Source organism: Pseudophryne corroboree, chromosome 5 (assembly GCF_028390025.1).
Source record: "Pseudophryne corroboree isolate aPseCor3 chromosome 5, aPseCor3.hap2, whole genome shotgun sequence".
In the NCBI taxonomy this organism is placed as follows: Eukaryota; Metazoa; Chordata; class Amphibia; order Anura; family Myobatrachidae; genus Pseudophryne; species Pseudophryne corroboree.
The window spans coordinates 6140120-6157119 of NC_086448.1; the positions used below are offsets into that span (position 1 = coordinate 6140120).

The 17000-nt window shown below is 52.7% G+C and overlaps 1 protein-coding gene across 1 annotated transcript in view; it reads right to left on the reverse strand.

The window, feature by feature from the left end:
• MROH1 (maestro heat like repeat family member 1) overlaps positions 1-17000 on the reverse strand; it is a 383926-nt gene that overhangs the window by 46812 nt on the left and 320114 nt on the right. The window lies entirely within an intron of this gene.

Sequence of the window (17000 nt, forward strand, 5' to 3'; positions counted from 1 at the left end):
CTCCGGTGACCCATCCAGGCTGAACCTGTGATCGTCCCTCTGGAGCTAATGTCCAGTAGCCTAAGAAACCCGATCCACTCTGCACTCAGGTGAGTCCGTTTCTTCTCCCCTTAGTCCCACGATGCAGTGAGCCTGTTGCCAGCAGGACTCACTGAAAATAAAAAATCCTAAACTAAACTTTTATTCTAAGCAGCTCAGGAGAGCCACCTAGATTGCACCCTTCTCGGCCGGGCACAAAAATCTAACTGGGGCTTGGAGGAGGGTCATAGGGGGAGGAGCCAGTGCACACCACCTGATCCTTAAGCTTTTATTTTGTGCCCTGTCTCCTGCGGAGCCGCTATTCCCCATGGTCCTTACGGAGTCCCAGCATCCACTAGGACGTCAGAGAAATTTTGGATAAGGGATACTCAACCTGTATCACACACAGCCACACTGTCCTGCACTAGTCTCCAGGACTACAGGACCAGTATCTCACACAGCCGCACTGTCCTGCACTAGTCTCCAGGACTACAGGACCAGTATCACACACAGCCGCACTGTCCTGCACTAGTCTCCAGGACTACAGGACCAGTATCACACACAGCCGCACTGTCCTGCACTAGTCTCCAGGACTACAGGACCAGTATCACACACAGCCGTACTGTCCTGCACTAGTCTCCGGGACTACAGGACCAGTATCACACACAGCCGCACTGTCCTGCACTAGTCTCCGGGACTACAGGACCAGTATCACACACAGCCGCACTGTCCTGCACTAGTCTCCGGGACTACAGGACCAGTATCACACACAGCCGCACTGTCCTGCACTAGTCTCCGGGACTACAGGACCAGTATCACACACAGCCGCACTGTCCTGCACTAGTCTCCGGGACTACAGGACCAGTATCACACACAGCCGCACTGCCCTGCACTAGTCTCCGGGACTACAAGACCAGTATCACACACAGCCGTACTGTCCTGCACTAGTCTCCGGGACTACAGGACCAGTATCACACACAGCCGCACTGTCCTGCACTACTCTCCGGGACTACAGGACCAGTATCACACACAGCCGCACTGTCCTGCACTAGTCTCCGGGACTACAGGACCAGTATCACACACAGCCGCACTGTCCTGCACTACTCTCCGGGACTACAGGACCAGTATCACACACAGCCGCACTGTCCTGCACTAGTCTCCGGGACTACAGGACCAGTATCACACACAGCCGCACTGTCCTGCACTAGTCTCCGGGACTACAGGACCAGTATCACACACAGCCGTACTGTCCTGCACTACTCTCCGGGACTACAGGACCAGTATCACACACAGCCGCACTGCCCTGCACTAGTCTCCGGGACTACAAGACCAGTATCACACACAGCCGCACTGTCCTGCACTAGTCTCCGGGACTACAGGACCAGTATCACACACAGCCGCACTGTCCTGCACTACTCTCCGGGACTACAGGACCAGTATCACACACAGCCGCACTGTCCTGCACTAGTCTCCAGGACTACAGGACCAGTATCACACACAGCCGCACTGTCCTGCACTAGTCTCCAGGACTACAGGACCAGTATCACACACAGCCGCACTGTCCTGCACTAGTCTCCGGGACTACAGGACCAGTATCACACACAGCCGCACTGTCCTGCACTAGTCTCCGGGACTACAGGACCAGTATCACACACAGCCGCACTGTCCTGCACTAGTCTCCGGGACTACAGGACCAGTATCACACACAGCCGCACTGTCCTGCACTAGTCTCCGGGACTACAAGACCAGTATCACACACAGCCGCACTGTCCTGCACTAGTCTCCGGGACTACAGGACCAGTATCACACACAGCCGCACTGTCCTGCACTACTCTCCGGGACTACAGGACCAGTATCACACACAGCCGCACTGTCCTGCACTACTCTACGGGACTACAGGACCAGTATCACACACAGCCGCACTGTCCTGCACTAGTCTCCGGGACTACAGGACCAGTATCACACACAGCCGCACTGTCCGGGACTACAGGACCAGTATCACACACAGCCGCACTGTCCTGCACTAGTCTCCGGGACTACAGGACCAGTATCACACACAGCCGCACTGTCCTGCACTAGTCTCCAGGACTACAGGACCAGTATCACACACAGCCGCACTGTCCTGCACTAGTCTCCGGGACTACAGGACCAGTATCACACACAGCCGTACTGTCCTGCACTAGTCTCCAGGACTACAGGACCAGTATCACACACAGCCGCACTGTCCTGCACTACTCTACGGGACTACAGGACCAGTATCACACACAGCCGCACTGTCCTGCACTAGTCTCCGGGACTACAGGCCCAGTATCACACACAACCGCACTGTCCTGCACTACTCTCCGGGCCTACAGGACCAGTATCACACACAGCCGCACTGTCCTGCACTAGTCTCCGGGACTACAGGACCAGTATCACACACAACCGCACTGTCCTGCACTAGTCTCCGGGACTACAGGACCAGTATCACACACAACCGCACTGTCCTGCACTAGTCTCCGGGACTACAGGACCAGTATCACACACAGCCGCACTGTCCTGCACTAGTCTCCGGGACTACAGGACCAGTATCACACACAGCCGCACTGTCCTGCACTAGTCTCCGGGACTACAGGACCAGTATCACACACATCCGCACTGTCCTGCACTAGTCTCCGGGACTACAGGACCAGTATCACACACAGCCGCACTGTCCTGCACTAGTCCCCGGGACTACAGGACCAGTATCACACACAGCCGCACTGTCCTGCACTACTCTACGGGACTACAGGACCAGTATCACACACAGCCGCACTGTCCTGCACTAGTCTCCGGGACTACAGGACCAGTATCACACACAGCCGCACTGTCCTGCACTACTCTACGGGACTACAGGACCAGTATCACACACAGCCGTACTGTCCTGCACTAGTCTCCGGGACTACAGGACCAGTATCACACACAGCCGCACTGTCCTGCACTAGTCTCCGGGACTACAGGACCAGTATCACACACATCCGCACTGTCCTGCACTAGTCTCAGGGACTACAGGACCAGTATCACACACAGCCGCACTGTCCTGCACTACTCTCCGGGACTACAGGACCAGTATCACACATAGTCGCACTGTCCTGCACTAGTCCCCGGGACTACAGGACCAGTATCACACACAGCCGCACTGTCCTGCACTAGTCTCCGGGACTACAGGACCAGTACAGGTTGAGTATCCCTTATTCAAAATTCTAAATCTTAAATTTTTGGGTCCCCTACTGAGATAATTACATATATATTATATATTATGTGTATATATAGATATATTATACAGATATATAATATATATGTATATGTGTCATTATCTCTGTAGCGGAACCAAAAATGTGTGATTTTAAAATAAGATTTTACTTACCGATAAATCTATTTCTCGTAGTCCGTAGTGGATGCTGGGACTCCGTAAGGACCATGGGGAATAGCGGCTCCGCAGGAGACAGGGCACAAAATAAAAGCTTAAGGATCAGGTGGTGTGCACTGGCTCCTCCCCCTATGACCCTCCTCCAAGCCTCAGTTAGGATACTGTGCCCGGACGAGCGTACATAATAAGGAAGGATCTTGAATCCCGGGTAAGACTCATACCAGCCATACCAATCACACCGTACAACTCGTGATCTGAACCCAGTTAACAGTATGATAAATGCAAAGGAGCCTCTGAAAAGATGGCTCAAACAATAATAACCCGAATTTTTGTAACAATAACTATATACAAGTATTGCAGACAATCCGCACTAGGGATGGGCGCCCAGCATCCACTACGGACTACGAGAAATAGATTTATCGGTAAGTAAAATCTTATTTTCTCTGACGTCCTAGTGGATGCTGGGACTCCGTAAGGACCATGGGGATTATACCAAAGCTCCCAAACGGGCGGGAGAGTGCGGATGACTCTGCAGCACCGAATGAGAGAACTCCAGGTCCTCCTCAGCCAGGGTATCAAATTTGTAGAATTTAGCAAACGTGTTTGCCCCTGACCAAGTAGCTGCTCGGCAAAGTTGTACAGCCGAGACCCCTCGGGCAGCCGCCCAAGATGAGCCCACTTTCCTTGTGGAATGGGCTTTTACTGATTTTGGCTGTGGCAATCCTGCCACGGAATGTGCAAGTTGAATTGTACTACAAATCCAACGAGCAATCGTCTGCTTTGAAGCAGGAGCACCCAGCTTGTTGGGTGCATACAGGATAAACAGCGAGTCAGTTTTCCTGACTCCAGCCGTCCTGGAAACATATATTTTCAGGGCCCTGACAACGTCTAGCAACTTGGAGTCCTCCAAGTCCCTAGTAGCCGCAGGCACCACAATAGGTTGGTTCATGTGAAATGCAGAAACCACCTTAGGCAGAAATTGAGGACGAGTCCTCAATTCCGCCCTGTCAGAATGAAAAATTAAGTAAGGGCTTTTATATGATAAAGCCGCCAATTCTGACACACGCCTGGCTGAAGCCAAGGCTAACAGCATCGACACCTTCCACGTGAGATATTTTAAGTCCACAGTGGAAAGTGGTTCAAACCAATGTGATTTTAGAAAACTCAATACAACATTGAGATCCCAAGGTGCACTGGAGGCACAAAAGGAGGCTGTATGTGCAGCACCCCTTTCACAAATGTCTGAACTTCAGGTACTGAAGCCAGTTCTTTCTGGAAGAAAATCGACAAGGCCGAAATTTGAACCTTAATGGACCCTAATTTTAGGCCCATAGACAGTCCTGTTTGCAGGAAATGCAGGAAACGACCCAGTTGAAATTCCTCTGTAGGGGCCTTCTTGGCCTCACACCACGCAACATATTTACGCCAAATGCGGTGATAATGTTTTGCGGTTACTTCCTTCCTGGCTTTGACCAGAGTAGGGATGACTTCTTCTGGAATGCCCTTTTCCTTTAGGATCCGGCGTTCAACCGCCATGCCGTCAAACGCAGCCGCGGTAAGTCTTGGAACAGACAAGGCCCCTGCAGTAGCAGGTCCTTTCTTAGAGGTAGAGGCCACGGTTCGTCCGTGAGCATCTCTTGAAGTTCCGGGTACCAAGTCCTTCTTGGCCAATCCGGAACCACGAGTATAGTTCTTACTCCTCTCCTTCTTATGATTCTCAATACTTTTGGTATGAGAGGCAGAGGAGGGAACACATACACTGACTGGTACACCCACGGCGTTACCAGAGCGTCCACTGCTATTGCCTGAGGGTCCCTTGACCTGGCGCAATATCTGTCCAGTTTTTTGTTTAGACGTGACGCCATCATGTCCACCTTTGGTTTTTCCCAACGGTTTACAATCAGGTGGAAGACTTCCGGGTGAAGTCCCCACTCTCCCGGGTGAAGGTCGTGTCTGCTGAGGAAGTCTGCTTCCCAGTTGTCCACTCCCGGAATGAACACTGCTGACAGTGCTATCACATGATTTTCCGCCCAGCGAAGAATCCTTGCAGCTTCTGTCATTGCCCTCCTGCTTCTCGTGCCGCCCTGTCTGTTTACGTGGGCGACTGACGTGATGTTGTCCGATTGGATCAACACCGCCTGACCCTGAAGCAGAGGTTTTGCTTGACTTAAGGCATTGTAAATGGCCCTTAGTTCCAGAATGTTTATATGAAGAGATGTTTCCATGCTTGACCACAAGCCCTGGAAATTCCTTCCCTGTGTGACTGCTCCCCAGCCTCTCAGGCTGGCATCCGTGGTTACCAGGATCCAATCCTGAATGCCAAATCTGCGGCCCTCTAGAAGATGAGCCCTCTGCAGCCACCACAGGAGAGACACCCTTGTCCTTGTCGACAGGGTTATCCGCTGATGCATCTGAAGATGCGATCCGGACCATTTGTCCAGTAGATCCCACTGAAACGTTCTTGCATGGAATCTTCCGAATGGAATCGCTTCGTAAGAAGCCACCATTTTTCCCAGGACCCTCGTGCACTGATGTACTGAGACCTGTCCTGGTTTTAGGAGGTTCCTGACTAGCTCGGATAACTCCCTGGCCTTCTCCTCCGGGAGAAACACCTTCTTCTGGACTGTGTCCAGAATCATTCCTAGGAACAGGAGACGTGTCGTTGGAATCAGCTGCGATTTTGGAATATTTAGAATCCACCCGTGCTGACGTAACACTACCTGAGATAGTGCCACTCCGACTTCTAACTGTTCCCTGGTTCTTGCCCTTATCAGGAGATCGTCCAAGTAAGGGATAATTAAGATGCCTTTTCTTCGTAGAAGAATCATCATTTCGGCCATTACCTTGGTAAAGACCCGAGGTGCCGTGGACAATCCAAACGGCAGCGTCTGAAACTGATAATGACAGTTTTGTACTACAAACCTGAGGTACCCTTGGTGAGAAGGGTATATTGGGACGTGGAGATAAGCATCTTTGATGTCCAGAGACACCATATAGTCCCCTTCTTCCAGGTTCGCTATCACTGCTCTGAGTGACTCCATCTTGAATTTGAACCTTTTTATGTAAGTGTTCAAAGATTTCAGATTTAAGATTGGTCTCACCGAGCCGTCCGGCTTCGGTACCACAAACAGCGTGGAATAATACCCCTTTCCCTGTTGTAAGAGGGGTACCTTGATTATCACCTGCTGGGAATACAGCTTGTGAATGGCTTCCAAAACTGCCTCCCTGTCGGAGGGAGACTTTGGTAAAGCAGACTTCAGGAACCGATGAGGGGGAAACGCCTCGAATTCCAGTTTGTACCCCTGTGATACTACCTGTAGAATCCAGGGATCCACTTGCGAGTGAGCCAACTGCGCGTTGAAATTCTTGAGACGGGCCCCCACCATATCTGAGTCTGCTTGTAAAGCCCCAGCGTCATGCTGAAGACTTGGCAGAAGCAGAGGAGGGCTTCTGCTCCTGGGAAGCGGCTACATGGTGCAGTCTTTTTCCCCTTCCTCTGCCCCGGGGCAGAAAAGAGTGGCCTTTTGCTCGCTTGTATTTATGGGAACGAAAGGACTGAGTTTGAAAAGACGGTGTCTTTTTCTGTTGATGTGAAGTGACCTGGGGTAAAAAGGTGGATTTTCCAGCCGTTGCCGTGGCCACCAGGTCCGATAGACCAGCCCCAAATAACTCCTCCCCTTTATACGGCAATACTTCCATGTGCCGTTTGGAATCTGCATCCCCTGACCACTGTCGCGTCCATAACGCTCTTCTGGCAGAGATGGACATAGCACTGACTCTTGATGCCAGGGTGCAAATATCCCTCTGTGCATCACGCATATATAGCAATGTATCCTTTAAATGCTCTATAGTTAACAAAATACTGTCCCTATCCAGGGTATCAATATTCTCAGTCAGGGAATCCGACCATGCGACTCCAGCACTACACATCCAGGCTGAGGCGATTGCTGGTCGCAGTATAACACCAGTATGTGTGTATATACTCTTTAGGATATTTTCCAGTCTTCTATCAGCCGGTTCTTTGAGGGTGGCCGTATCAGGGGACGGTAACGCTACTTGTTTAGATAAACGTGTGAGCGCCTTATCTACCCTAGGGGGTGTTTCCCAGCGCGTCCTAACCTCTGGCGGGAAAGGATATAGTGCTAATAATTTATTAGAAATTAGCTGTTTTTTATCGGGGAAACCCCACGCTTTATCACACACCTCATTTATTTCATCTGACTCAGGAAAAACTATTGGTAGTTTTTTCACCCCCCACATAATACCCTTCTTTGTGGTACTTGTAGTGTCAGAAAGGTTCAATGCCTCTTTCATTGCTGTGATCATGTAACGTGTGGCCCTGCTGGACATCACGTTTGTCTCGTCACCGTCGACACTAGACTCAGTATCTGTGTCTGGGTCTGTGTCGACCCACTGAGGTAACGGGCGTTTTAGGGCCCCTGACGGTGTCTGAGACGCCTGGACAGGCACTAATTGATTTGCCGGCTGTCTCATGTCGTCAACAGTTTTTTGCAAATTGCTGACATTATCACTTAATTGTTTAAATACAATCATCCAGTCAGGTGTCGACTCCCTAGGGGGTGACATCACTAACACAGGCAACTGCTCCGCTTCCACCTCATTTTCCTCCTCATACATGTCGACACACGCGTACCGACACACAGCACACACACCGGGAATGCTCTGATAGAGGACAGGACCCCACTTAGCCCTTTGGAGAGACAGAGGGAGAGTCTGCCAGCACACACCCAGCGCTATATATATATACAGGGATAACCTTATATAAGTGTTACTCCCTTATAGCTGTTGTTAATATATTTATTTGCTGCCAAACGTGCCCCCCCTTCTCTTTTTTACCCTGATTCTGAAGCAGGACTGCAGGGGAGAGTCAGGGAGCCGTCCTTCCAGCGGAGCTGTGAGGGAAAATGGCGCTTGTGTGCTGAGGAGATAGGCTCCGCCCCTTCACGACGTCCTTATCTCCCGCTTTTTTTGTGTAAAATGGCAGGGGTAAAATACATCCATATAGCCCAGGAGCTATATGTGATGTATTCTTTTTAGCCACCTAAGGTATATACTGTAATATTGCGTCTCAGGGCGCTCCCCCCCCAGCGCCCTGCACCCTCAGTGACCGGAGTGTGAAGTGTGCTGAGAGCAATGGCGCACAGCTGCGGTGCTGTGCGCTACCTTAGTCTGAAGACAGGATCGTCTTCTGCCGCCGATTTCACCGGACCTCTTCGTCTCTTCTGGCTCTGTAAGGGGGACGGCGGCGCGGCTCCGGTGACCCATCCAGGCTGAACCTGTGATCGTCCCTCTGGAGCTAATGTCCAGTAGCCTAAGAAACCCGATCCACTCTGCACTCAGGTGAGTCCGTTTCTTCTCCCCTTAGTCCCACGATGCAGTGAGCCTGTTGCCAGCAGGACTCACTGAAAATAAAAAATCCTAAACTAAACTTTTATTCTAAGCAGCTCAGGAGAGCCACCTAGATTGCACCCTTCTCGGCCGGGCACAAAAATCTAACTGGGGCTTGGAGGAGGGTCATAGGGGGAGGAGCCAGTGCACACCACCTGATCCTTAAGCTTTTATTTTGTGCCCTGTCTCCTGCGGAGCCGCTATTCCCCATGGTCCTTACGGAGTCCCAGCATCCACTAGGACGTCAGAGAAATTTTGGATAAGGGATACTCAACCTGTATCACACACAGCCACACTGTCCTGCACTAGTCTCCAGGACTACAGGACCAGTATCTCACACAGCCGCACTGTCCTGCACTAGTCTCCAGGACTACAGGACCAGTATCACACACAGCCGCACTGTCCTGCACTAGTCTCCAGGACTACAGGACCAGTATCACACACAGCCGTACTGTCCTGCACTAGTCTCCAGGACTACAGGACCAGTATCACACACAGCCGTACTGTCCTGCACTAGTCTCCAGGACTACAGGACCAGTATCACACACAGCCGTACTGTCCTGCACTAGTCTCCGGGACTACAGGACCAGTATCACACACAGCCGCACTGTCCTGCACTAGTCTCCGGGACTACAGGACCAGTATCACACACAGCCGCACTGTCCTGCACTAGTCTCCGGGACTACAGGACCAGTATCACACACAGCCGCACTGTCCTGCACTAGTCTCCGGGACTACAGGACCAGTATCACACACAGCCGCACTGTCCTGCACTAGTCTCCGGGACTACAGGACCAGTATCACACACAGCCGCACTGCCCTGCACTAGTCTCCGGGACTACAAGACCAGTATCACACACAGCCGCACTGTCCTGCACTAGTCTCCGGGACTACAGGACCAGTATCACACACAGCCGCACTGTCCTGCACTACTCTCCGGGACTACAGGACCAGTATCACACACAGCCGCACTGTCCTGCACTAGTCTCCGGGACTACAGGACCAGTATCACACACAGCCGCACTGTCCTGCACTACTCTCCGGGACTACAGGACCAGTATCACACACAGCCGCACTGTCCTGCACTAGTCTCCGGGACTACAGGACCAGTATCACACACAGCCGCACTGTCCTGCACTAGTCTCCGGGACTACAGGACCAGTATCACACACAGCCGTACTGTCCTGCACTACTCTCCGGGACTACAGGACCAGTATCACACACAGCCGCACTGCCCTGCACTAGTCTCCGGGACTACAAGACCAGTATCACACACAGCCGCACTGTCCTGCACTAGTCTCCGGGACTACAGGACCAGTATCACACACAGCCGCACTGTCCTGCACTACTCTCCGGGACTACAGGACCAGTATCACACACAGCCGCACTGTCCTGCACTAGTCTCCAGGACTACAGGACCAGTATCACACACAGCCGCACTGTCCTGCACTAGTCTCCAGGACTACAGGACCAGTATCACACACAGCCGCACTGTCCTGCACTAGTCTCCGGGACTACAGGACCAGTATCACACACAGCCGCACTGTCCTGCACTAGTCTCCGGGACTACAGGACCAGTATCACACACAGCCGCACTGTCCTGCACTAGTCTCCGGGACTACAGGACCAGTATCACACACAGCCGCACTGTCCTGCACTAGTCTCCGGGACTACAAGACCAGTATCACACACAGCCGCACTGTCCTGCACTAGTCTCCGGGACTACAGGACCAGTATCACACACAGCCGCACTGTCCTGCACTACTCTACGGGACTACAGGACCAGTATCACACACAGCCGCACTGTCCTGCACTAGTCTCCGGGACTACAGGACCAGTATCACACACAGCCGCACTGTCCTGCACTAGTCTCCGGGACTACAGGACCAGTATCACACACAGCCGCACTGTCCTGCACTAGTCTCCGGGACTACAGGACCAGTATCACACACAGCCGCACTGTCCTGCACTAGTCTCCAGGACTACAGGACCAGTATCACACACAGCCGCACTGTCCTGCACTAGTCTCCGGGACTACAGGACCAGTATCACACACAGCCGTACTGTCCTGCACTAGTCTCCAGGACTACAGGACCAGTATCACACACAGCCGCACTGTCCTGCACTAGTCTCCGGGACTACAGGACCAGTATCACACACAGCCGCACTGTCCTGCACTAGTCTCCGGGACTACAGGACCAGTATCACACACAGCCGCACTGTCCTGCACTAGTCTCCGGGACTACAGGACCAGTATCACACACAGCAGTACTGTCCTGCACTAGTCTCCGGGACTACAGGACCAGTATCACACACAGCCGCACTGTCCTGTACTAGTCTCCGGGACTACAGGACCAGTATCACACACAGCCGCACTGTCCTGCACTAGTCTCTGGGACTACAGGACCAGTATCACACACATTCGCACTGTCCTGCACTAGTCTCCGGGACTACAGGACCAGTATCACACACAGCCGCACTGTCCTGCACTAGTCTCCGGGACTACAAGACCAGTATCACACACAGCCGCACTGTCCTGCACTAGTCTCCGGGACTACAGGACCAGTATCACACACAGCCGCACTGTCCTGCACTAGTCTCCGGGACTACAGGACCAGTATCACACACAGCCGCACTGTCCTGCACTAGTCTCCGGGACTACAGGACCAGTATCACACACAGCCGCACTGTCCTGCACTAGTCTCCGGGACTACAGGACCAGTATCACACACAGCCGCACTGTCCTGCACTAGTCTCCGGGACTACAGGACCAGTATCACACACGGCCGCACTGTCCTGCACTAGTCTCCGGGACTACAGGACCAGTATCACACACAGCCGCACTGTCCTGCACTAGTCTCCGGGACTACAGGACCAGTATCACACATAGCCGTACTGTCCTGCACTAGTCTCCGGGACTACAGGACCAGTATCACACACAGCCGCACTGTCCTGCACTAGTCTCCGGGACTACAGGACCAGTATCACACACAGCCGCACTGTCCTGCACTAGTCTCCGGGACTACAGGACCAGTATCACACACAGCCGTACTGTCCTGCACTAGTCTCCGGGCCTACAGGACCAGTATGGTGCAGTGTATAATACGGTATGTATCAGGAGCTGCAGGTGGTGGTGGCAGGATGCTGGTATGGAAGAGCTGCAGGTGGTGGTGGCAGGATGCTGGTATGGAAGAGCTGCATGTGGTGGTGGCAGGACGCTGGAATGGAAGAGCTGCAGGTGGTGGTTTCAGGACGCTGGAATGGAAGAGCTGCAGGCGGTGGTGGCAGGACGCTGGAATGGAAGAGCTGCAGGTGGTGGTGGCAGGACGCTGGTATGGAAGAGCTGCAGGTGGATGGTGGCAGGACGCTGGAATGGAAGAGCTGGAGGTGGTGGTGGTGGCAGGACGCTGGAATGGAGGAGCTGCAGGTGGTGGTGGCAGGACGCTGGTATGGAAGAGCTGCAGGTGGTGGTGGTGGCAGGACGCTGGAATGGAAGAGCTGCAGGTGGTGGTGGTGGCAGCACGCTGGAATGGAAGAGCTGCTGGTGGTAGTGGTGACAGGACGCTGGAATGGAAGAGCTGCAGGTGGTGGTGGCAGGACGCTGGAATGGAAGAGATGCAGGTGGTGGTGGTAGGACGCTGGAACGGAAGAGCTGCAGGTGGTGGTGGCAGGACGCTGGAATGGAAGAGATGCAGGTGGTGGTGGCAGGACGCTGGAATGGAAGAGATGCAGGTGGTGGTGGCAGGACGCTGGAATGGAAGAGCTGCAGGTGGTGGTGGTGGCAGGACGCTGGAATGGAAGAGCTGCAGGTGGTGGTGGTGGCAGCACGCTGGAATGGAAGAGCTGCTGGTGGTAGTGGTGACAGGACGCTGGAATGGAAGAGCTGCAGGTGGTGGTGGTAGGACGCTGGAATGGAAGAGCTGCAGGTGGTGGTGGCAGGACGCTGGAACGGAAGAGCTGCAGGTGGTGGTGGCAGGACGCTGGAATGGAAGAGATGCAGGTGGTGGTGGCAGGACGCTGGAATGGAAGAGATGCAGGTGGTGGTGGCAGGACGCTGGAATGGAAGAGATGCAGGTGGTGGTGGCAGGACGCTGGAATGGAAGAGCTGCAGGTGGTGGTGGCAGGACGCTGGAATGGAAGAGCTGCAGGTGGTGGTGGCAGGACGCTGGAATGGAAGAGCTGTGTCAGTTTCCTTCCTGGTCTGTATGACATGCTGAGGTGTGGGATAAAGCTAACAGGTGGCATGAGGCTGGCACAGGGCTTTGTCTTGCACATTAACAAACGAGGCGCCCTGCCAGGCCCGCTCACTCCTGCACCAGATAGCTGCCTCAGCTACTCGTGTTACAGGCTCCACTTCCAGGACAGAGCAGTGGCCGGGTCCAGGGAGAGCTGCATAGCAGGAGATGATGGATTTTTCCATGCGCCTGGAAATCCTGCCAGGGCCCCATTCACCGCTATAACTTCCAGACTCTGGGAAAGACTATAGAGGATAGTGTGCAGGAGGAGGGGACACTAGGCTGTATACCACCAGTGACACTGTGATTCCATAGCCTTTCCCAGCACTCTGCACAGAGCAATCAGTAGCGGGGTGCAGGATACAGGCTACCCTATAGCTAAAGCATCAGAACAAGAGCCACCACGTACCCAATTCAGGTTATAAGGGGCCCCACACAAAGCGTAACCCTGGCATGTATCAACCCCCCCTGCCACTGCAATGTGCCCCCCTGTAACCTGTGTTACATGCGCAGGAACGCAAAACTCACTCACATCTCACATTTACCCCCGGTCATATTGTATAGCTCCTATCATTGTGATCTCCTGTAGATGGGAGAACAGGCAGCATCCAACCCCTTCTCTACAGTGTGACACCCATCACAGACCCGCACACTCTGTACCAATACAGAGGCAACATCCAACCACTTCTCTACAGTGTTACACCCATCACAGACCCGCACACTCTGTACCAATACAGAGGAAACATCCAACCCCTTCTCTGCAGTGTGACACCCATCACAGACCCGCACACTCTGTACCAATACACAGGAAACATCCAACCCCTTCTCTACAGTGTGACACCCAACACAGACCCGCACACTCTACCAATACACAGGAAACATCCAACCCCTTCTCTACAGTGTGACACCCATCACAGACCCGCACACTCTGTACCAATACAGAGGAAACATCCAACCCCTTCTCTACAGTGTGACACCCATCACAGACCCGCACACTCTGTACCAATACAGAGGAAACATCCAACCCCTTCTCTACAGTGTGACACCCATCACAGACCCGCACAATCTGTACCAATACACAGGAAACATCCAACCCCTTCTCTACAGTGTGACACCCATCACAGACCCGCACACTCTACCAATACAGAGGAAACATCCAACCCCTTCTCTACAGTGTGAAACACATCACAGACCCGCACACTCTGTACCAATACAGAGGAAACATCCAACCCCTTCTCTACAGTGTGACACGCATCACAGACCCGCACACTCTGTACCAATACACAGGAAACATCCAACCCCTTCTCTACAGTGTGACACCCATCACAGACCCGCACACTCTACCAATACAGAGGAAACATCCAACCCCTTCTCTACAGTGTGACACCCATCACAGACCCGCACACTCTGTACCAATACACAGGAAACATCCAACCCCTTCTCTACAGTGTGACACCCATCACAGACCTGCACACTCTGTACCAGCACACAGGAAACATCCAACCCCTTATCTACAGTGTTACACCCATCACAGACCCGCACACTCTGTACCAATACACAGGAAACATCCAACCCCTTCTCTACAGTGTGACATCCATCACAGACCCGCACACTCTGTACCAATACAGAGGAAACATCCAACCCCTTCTCTACAGTGTTACACCCATCACAGACCCGCACACTCTGTACCAATACACAGGAAACATCCAACCCCTTCTCTACAGTGTGACACCCATCACAGACCCGCACACTCTACCAATACAGAGGAAACATCCAACCCCTTCTCTACAGTGTGACACCCATCACAGACCTGCACACTCTGTACCAATACACAGGAAACATCCAACCCCTTCTCTACAGTGTGACACCCATCACAGACCCGCACACTCTGTACCAATACAGAGGAAACATCCAACCCCTTCTCTACAGTGTGACACCCATCACAGACCCGCACACTCTGTACCAATACAGAGGAAACATCCAACCCCTTCTCTACAGTGTGACACCCATCACAGACCCGCACACTCTGTACCAATACAGAGGAAACATCCAACCCCTTCTCTACAGTGTGACACCCATCACAGACCCGCACACTCTGTACCAATACAGAGGAAACATCCAACCCCTTCTCTACAGTGTTACACCCATCACAGACCCGCACACTCTACCAATACACAGGAAACATCCAACCCCTTCTCTACAGTGTGACACCCATCACAGACCCGCACACTCTGTACCAATACACAGGAAACATCCAACCCCTTCTCTACAGTGTGACACCCATCACAGACCCGCACACTCTGTATCAGCACACAGGAAACATCCAACCCCTTCTCTACAGTGTTACACCCATCACAGACCCGCACACTCTGTACCAGCACACAGGAAACATCCAACCCCTTCTCTACAGTGTGACACCCATCACAGACCCGCATACTCTGTACCAATACACAGGAAACAGCCAACCCCTTCTCTACAGTGTGACACCCATCACAGACCCGAACACTCTGTACCAATACACAGGAAACATCCAACCCCTTCTCTACAGTGTGACACCCATCACAGACCCGCACACTCTGTACCAGCACACAGGAAACATCCAACCCCTTCTCTACAGTGTTACACCCATCACAGACCCGCACACTCTGTACCAGCACACAGGAAACATCCAACCCCTTCTCTACAGTGTGACACCCATCACAGACCCGCACACTCTGTACCAATACACAGGAAACATCCAACCCCTTCTCTACAGTGTGACACCCATCACAGACCCGCACACTCTGTACCAGCACACAGGAAACATCCAACCCCTTCTCTACAGTGTTACACCCATCACAGACCCGCACACTCTGTACCAGCACACAGGAAACATCCAACCCCTTCTCTACAGTGTGACACCCATCACAGACCCGCACACTCTGTACCAATACACAGGAAACAGCCAACCCCTTCTCTACAGTGTGACACCCATCACAGACCCGAACACTCTGTACCAATACACAGGAAACATCCAACCCCTTCTCTACAGTGTGACACCCATCACAGACCCGAACACTCTGTACCAATACACAGGAAACATCCAACCCCTTCTCTACAGTGTTACACCCATCACAGACCCGCACACTCTGTACCAATACAGAGGAAACATCCAACCCCTTCTCTACAGTGTGACACCCATCACAGACCCGCACACTCTGTACCAATACAGAGGAAACATCCAACCCCTTCTCTACAGTGTGACACCCATCACAGACCCGCACACTCTGTACCAATACAGAGGAAACATCCAACCCCTTCTCTACAGTGTGACACCCATCACAGACCCGCACACTCTGTACCAATACAGAGGAAACATCCAACCCCTTCTCTACAGTGTGACACCCATCACAGACCCGCACATTATGTACCAATACAGAGGAAACATCCAACCCCTTCTCTACAGTGTGACACCCATCACAGACCCGCACACTCTGTACCAATACAGAGGAAACATCCAACCCCTTCTCTACAGTGTGACACCCATCACAGACCCGCACACTCTGTACCAATACACAGGAAACATCCAACCCCTTCTCTACAGTGTTACACCAATCACAGACCCGCACATTCTGTACCAATGCACAGGAAACATCCAAGCCCTTCTCTACAGTGTGACACCCATCACAGACCCGCACACACTGTACCAATACACAGGAAACAGCCAACCCCTTCTCTACAGTGTGACACCCATCACAGACCCGCACACACTGTACCAATACACAGGAAACATCCAACCCCTTCTCTACAGTGTGACACCCATCACAGACCCGCACACTCTGTACCAATACACAGGAAACATCCAACCCCTTCTCTACAGTGTGACACCCATCACAAACCCGCACACTCTGTACCAATACAGAGGAAACATCCAACCCCTTCTCTACAGTGTGACACCCATCACAGACCCG